Source organism: Stegostoma tigrinum, chromosome 11 (assembly GCF_030684315.1).
Source record: "Stegostoma tigrinum isolate sSteTig4 chromosome 11, sSteTig4.hap1, whole genome shotgun sequence".
Lineage (NCBI taxonomy): Eukaryota > Metazoa > Chordata > Chondrichthyes > Orectolobiformes > Stegostomatidae > Stegostoma > Stegostoma tigrinum.
The window spans coordinates 81,992,014-81,998,459 of NC_081364.1; the positions used below are offsets into that span (position 1 = coordinate 81,992,014).

Here is a 6,446-nt window from a genome sequence, read left to right on the forward strand (position 1 = left end):
AGCACTTCCTCTGTGCTGGGACATCCTCTGAGTGTGCGGTTCTGTACCGATTGTTGCTGCAATCTCACTGACCCTCCGCTAGTCATGGAGCTGGTTGATGAGGCTTGTTAGTGACATGCCCCACTTCATCTGATTGGTACATTTCCAATGATCTACATTCATTGCAAAGAGATTTTTATAGAAAAGATCTTGAAAAAGTACTGGTGTAAACCGACTATCGGTTTTCCCCGGTTAGGAAACCCAGGAGTACGGGAACAACAGTAAAAACTGTCAGCAGTGATTTACAAGTCTTTGCACTCAGTCAGGCTGATGGAAAATATGGAAGGTAACTGGGTCCTGAGGTAGTCCAGTATTACAACATCATTGCTTTTTGGCCTTCTTTGGTTAAAATTGAGGGTGTGTTTGTCCTTGTTAACTGGACCCAGCTGGTGTTTTCCCCAACTGGTTAGGGGGCCAAGGGGGACTGTGCTGGGGTGTTTTCTTTGCATTTTTTTTCCTTTAGTTGGTGTATGTACCCCCTGGGTAACCTGCATGACTGGGTAGGTGTACAAATATGTTTTTTTTGTAGATCTTATGAATAATGTATATTTTCTTTCAAATAAAAAAAAGGTGTGTTTATGCCTGTTCTTATCATTGTGGACTGAGAAGAGGATAGAGCGAGTATTGGAGGTGGAAGGAAGATGTCAGGTTGATTGTGCACCCTTGCAACTGGTGGATCTTAATGCTGGTTAAGGCCTAATGCTGGTTCAGGGGAGCAGCAAACCTGCAAGGATGGCTGTGGCAAGTGCTTGTGCCCTGGGTCAGGGGGTCCGGAACACCATCCATGTTTCCGTGAAGAAGGTGGATGAAGGTGCACCTGTGGACCGCGCCTTCTGTGTGAAGAGGGTCATTTTGGACTGTTGTGGGTTTGCTGCTGCTGACATTTACTGCCTGCAGGATTGCCCTGGAGGAGTTTTTTACAACGTAACCATCAGGAGCGCCAAGCTTTGTGAGCGCTTCCTGGAGTTTTCAAGGAGAAAGGAGGTGAGGGGCCCCCTCTCTGCACTGACTGCTGTCCCACTGTTTGTGATGCCTGTGCCGAGGAGCCGTATGGTGACTGTACACATGTACAACATGCATGTGCGAGCAGCTGATGTCCTGACCTTCCTTGGAAGGGGACCTAACCAACATCCTGGACCCCTTTGGGATCTGGACAAGTAAGAGGCAGGCCAGGGTGATGCTGAGGATGGGCGTGGTCGGGAACATCATGCACCCACCAGGCAGCTTCACGATTGGTGGGAGCAAGGACTACCTGACCTACGCAAGGCAACCCAAAGTCTGCCATGCCTGTGGTATTTCAGGTCACGTGGTGGCCAACTGCAAAGTCACCATCTGATGGAACTGCAAGGAGGAGGGACCCCTTGCAAAGGATTGACAAAAGAAAAAAGCTGCAACCTTTGTAGGGAAGTGAGCTACATCTGCAGGCCATGACTGTGGCAGGGGACCACCTACGCCCAGGTCACTAGCAGTGGCAATGCGGGGCAAGCCCCCCCACCCACCCTCCCCCGTAGGAGAGGCAGGCACCAGGCCCATGCAAGGACCTTTGTCCTACTGTGCAGGAGGGACCAGCCCCGCAGGATGGAACCGAGGCCAGCAAAGCGCCCCTGCAGGCTCTGTTTTCTCCCCCCCTGCCCCCACCCACCCCCTGACAACCCAGAGTCAATGGAGGAGGCTACAGGTGACCCAGGGGAGTGGACAACAGTCCGGAAGCCAAGGAGGAAGGCATGCTGGAGGGCCCCAGTGATACACAGTGAGCGGTTGGCCGTCCTGCAGTGGCTTCCACCCCTGCTGGCTATGTCTAGACCAGTCATTCTAGGTGGAGACTTCAACTGCATCATCGATGCAGATGGAAGATCCAGTGTGGGGACAGTGGGTGGGGAGAGTAAATTGGACGCCACGTCCTGATTCCTGCTGGACACGGTGAAGGACACCAAGTTGCACGACGTCTTCAGCACCCCTGCAGACGGAGCGCAGCGGAGATACACCTGGTCGCAGCCAGACGGGTCTATCCACTCAAGGATAGACTTCCTGTTTGTGTCATGAGCGTTCTCGGTCAGGTCCACTGGCATCGAGCCGGTGTTCTTCTCTGACCACTGCCTCCTGCTGGCCGACTGTCACTTACAGGATGACCAGCAGACTGGCAAGGGGACGTGGAACATCAACACGACTCTGTTGACCACAGAGAACGTCGACAAGCTTAAGAGGGAGTACGCAGGTTGGAGAACTGTGAAACCCCTCTTTGAGTCTCCAGGTGACTGGTGGGAGAAGGTGGAGGAGAACATCAAGAGGTTCTTTTGCTCAAGGGTGTTCGGGAGGAGAGAGGCGGGGAAAGCTGTCGCGACTCCAGAAAAGGACGCAGAATCTGCTCCTTCTGCAGTCAATGGGGGTCGATGTCACGGAGGACATCCGCAAGGTGAGGGGCCAGCAAGCCTCCCCCTTTGCCACGGAGGCCTCCAGGATAATCTTTCGGTCCAGGGTCCGCACAGTGGAGCAGGACAAGACGTGCTCGGGTTTCTTCTTTCAGGAGGTGCACAAAGAGCTCTGTGCTCAGCCGGCTGAAGGAGAACGACGGCTCGGTGACGTCGTCTCAGCCTGACATCTTGAGGATTAGCAGATCCTTCTATGCCAGACTGTATGATGCGAAGCCCACGGCCAGCATGACCTCCGAGTTGCTCCTGTCGTCTATCACGGAGGTCTTAGGTGGCGGCACGAGGGAGTGGCTGGACCGGCAGATATCCCTGGACGAGCTGACTAGAGCCCTCATGTCCTTTGAGAGGAATAAGACTCCTGGGAGCGACGGCTTACCGGTCGAGCTGTATTCCGCTCTGTGGGACCTGGTCAGCCAGAACCTGCTGGAGGTGTACGATCGTGTGCTTCAGAGAGGGGAAATGTGCAAGTCCATGAGGAAGGGCATCATCACCCTCATTTACAAGAGGAAGGGAGAGAGGGAAGAAATTACGCATTGGCGTCCCATTTCACTATTGAACATGGACTACAAAATCCTGGCTAAGGTCATAGCCAACCGGGTCAGGACTGTCCTGGAGTTGATGAATCACCCTGACAAAAACTGTGCTGTGCCGGGCAGGAAGATCGCTGAGAGCTTCGCGTTCATCAGTATGATCGCCTACGTGCAGGACAGGCGGGTGGACACCTGCCTCGTCAGCCTGGACCAGGAGAAGGCCTTCGACAGGGTCTCTCCAAATTGGGGTTCGGGGAGGGCATCAGCAATTGGATCTGGCTGCTCTACACCAACATCGTTAGCGCAGTCTCGATCAATGGGTGGGAATCGGACAGTTCTCCCGTCAGATCTGGAGTCAGGCAGGGGTGCCCGCGCTCTCCTGCCTTGTTCGTGTGCTGTGTGGAGCCCTTCGCCGCATCCGTCAGGAAGGACGTGAGCCTGAAGGGCGTGACTATCCCAGGCAGCGGAGGCCTTCAGGTCAAGACCTCCTGTACATGGACCATGTCGCCGTCTTCTGCACCGATCGTCAGTCGGTGAGTGTGCGTAGACATCGGTGAGTAGACATCTGCGGCCAAAGTCAATAGGGGTAAGAACGATGACATATTCTTCAGGAACTGGGACAACCGCTCCTTCATCCCCTTCACCGTCAGCACAGACTACCTGAAGGTGCTGGGTGTTTGGTTTGTTGGAGCTGGGACATGCACTCAGAATTGGGAGGAGCATATCACCAAACTGAAGCAGAAGTTGGGCACGTGGACGTTCTGGTCCCTCTCCATCATGGGTAAGAACCTGGTTGTCAGGTGCGAGGGGCTTTCGGTACTGTTGTATGTGGCGCAGCCCTGGCCTATTTCCTGGACCTGCGCCGCTGTGGTCACCCGGGCCATCTTCCACTTCATTTGGGGGTGGAGGATGGACCGGGTCCGCAGGGACACCATGTACAAAGACCTGTAAAATGGGGAGAAAGTGCGTACCGAACTCCAGCCTCGCCCTGACGGCTAGCTTTGTGTGCGGCTGCATCAAGCTGTGCGTAGATCCTCAGTACGCAAACACCAAGTGTCACTACTGACTGAGGTTCTGCCTGTCCCCTGTGTTGTGAAGGATGGGCCTGGCCTCATTGCCGCAGAACGCCCCGAGTAGTTGGACCGTCCTGTACCACCTGTCGTTTGTGGAGAAATTTTTGAAAGGAAACACCTTCGACCACAAGGCCATCTGGCAGTGGTCAGCACATAGTATCCTCGAGACCCTTTGGGAAAAAGCGAGGGTGGATCGCGTCCTGTGGTTCCCCGTGCAGACTGCCAAAGTTATTTGGCAGAATGCCTCATCGCCAGAACTTTCAAACAAGCACAAAGACATTGCTTGGCTGGTCGTGACAGGGGCTCTGCCAGTGAGATCCTTCATGCACGCCCTGAATCTCTGTGCCACTGCGTGCTGCCCTTGAGGCGGCTGCGTGAGGGGGAACAAGACTGTCTATCACCTCCTTCTGGACAGTGCCTATGCACAGGAGGTCTGGAGGGGGATGCAGTGGTATTTGTCGAGGTTCATCCCGAGTAGATCCGTGATGCGGGACTCCATGCTCTATGGGCTGTTTCCCGGGATGCACACCGAGACCAACATCAACTGTGCCTGGAGGACCATCAATGCGGTGAAAGACGCTCTTTGATCTGCCCACAACTTGCTGGTCTGTCAGCTGAAAGAACTGACCCCGACCGAATGTTACAGACTGGCGCACTCCAAGGTCCAGGACTACGTGCTGAGTGACGCGCTAAAGCTTGGGGCAGCCGCCGCCAAGGCGCGGTGGGGAAAGACCACCGTATGAAACCCCTCGTCCAGAATAGAAAAAAGGGCCCTATCTGGTAACTGGGCCCAGCTGGCACCTTCCCCAACTGGTCAGGGGGCCAACAGGGACTGTGCGGGGTGAAGACTGCCGGTGTATTTTCTTTGCTTTGTTTTTTTTCTTCATTGTTTTGTTTTTTTTCCCCTTTCGTTGGTGTACGTACGCCCTGGGTAACCCAGAGCAGCTTGCATGACTGGGTAGGTGTATGAATGTGTTTTTTTTGTACATCTTATGAATAAAGTATATTTTTTCAAATTAAAAAAAATGTTCTTATCGGCTTTTAATATCTGATATGTTCTTTACTTAAGGACCCTATATTAAACCGATTTTTTGGAACAGCAGCTTGCTCTGTCCTCTCCATGCATCATCCTAGTATTGCAGTATTCCTAGGAATGGTGCAGTCTCGTTAAACCAATTTTAAAAACAGCCTTATCAAAAACTGAAGAAGGGTGTCTAGGCCTGAGGCATCGGACTTCCTGCTCCTTTGCTGCTTGGCCTGCTGTGTTCATCCAGCTCTGGACCTTGTAATCTCCAGCAGCTCAGCACTCTGGAACCGTAACAGCCCTTAGCCCAACAAGTCCACATCAAACCTCAGAGTATCCCAGCCAGACCTATACCCCACCTAATCGACCTCTCCCTTCACACTACAGGCAATTTAACATGGCTAATCTACCTAGCCTGCACATCTTTGGACTGTGAGAGCACTCTGAGGAAACCCACACAGACACAGAGAGAATGTGCAAACTCCACAAAGGCAGTCACCTAAGGCTGGATTCAAACACGTGTCCTGGTGCTGTGAGGCCGCAGTGCTAAATACTGAGCCACCATGCCGCCAAAGTGCTTTCTCTCAGCACTCTCACCCAACTTTCTCCAAATATGCTTTTTCCAAGGTAACCGTTAATCTCTCCTTTTCTGCATGCTCAGCACTTGTTCCAATGTTCGTGCCTCATGTGTGGTGCATGTCGCATCTTCCCACCAACACCATCCCTGAATATTCACACATGGCAACAGAAGTAAAAGAAAATTGCCTGCCAATACTACCTCATTACAAATAGCATTTCAGAAAAAAAACAAAAGATGAAGCGATCGAAGTACTCACTAGTTTTGACTTTTATGGTGACGACCTGGGATGTATTGAACTAGAGATTTTGGAAACACTGAGCCACGAAAGGATATGGCATATACACTGCACGTTTTTCATTTGAGTGCAACAGCAACCAATCAAATATGTGCTTTATTTTTCTCAAGTCAAGGCCTGTGAGTTTAATCAGATTACCAATTCACTGACATGGGACACAACTGCAAATGACCAAGCCAATTCTCACATTAGCCAGGCCAGGAGATATTTGCAAATCTACCAAAATGAGCCAGAAGTTAGATAAAAATGCTACATCAAGATGCAGAATTGCCTGTCTGCAAAGTACATGCTTTCTGTAAGAACTCTGCAAGCTTTTCAGCACCTGAGACGTGTTCTGCCACAATATCTCTGCCTTTCTCTGGTATTTTTGCACTTTGATGTCTCAACTAGAACTTAATGTTTCACAGTGCTCCTGTCTTGCCTGGTTGTTTATCACAGGCATGAGCCAGGCAGCTTAGCATCGTTATTACCAGCAG

General features: G+C 51.9%; 1 pseudogene; it reads left to right on the top strand.

Moving 5' to 3' along the window:
- The first annotated feature begins 5,074 nt into the window (after nt 1-5,074).
- Nucleotides 5,075-5,238, top strand: LOC132210285 (U2 spliceosomal RNA; annotated as a pseudogene).
- Nucleotides 5,239-6,446: the final 1,208 nt, after the last annotated feature.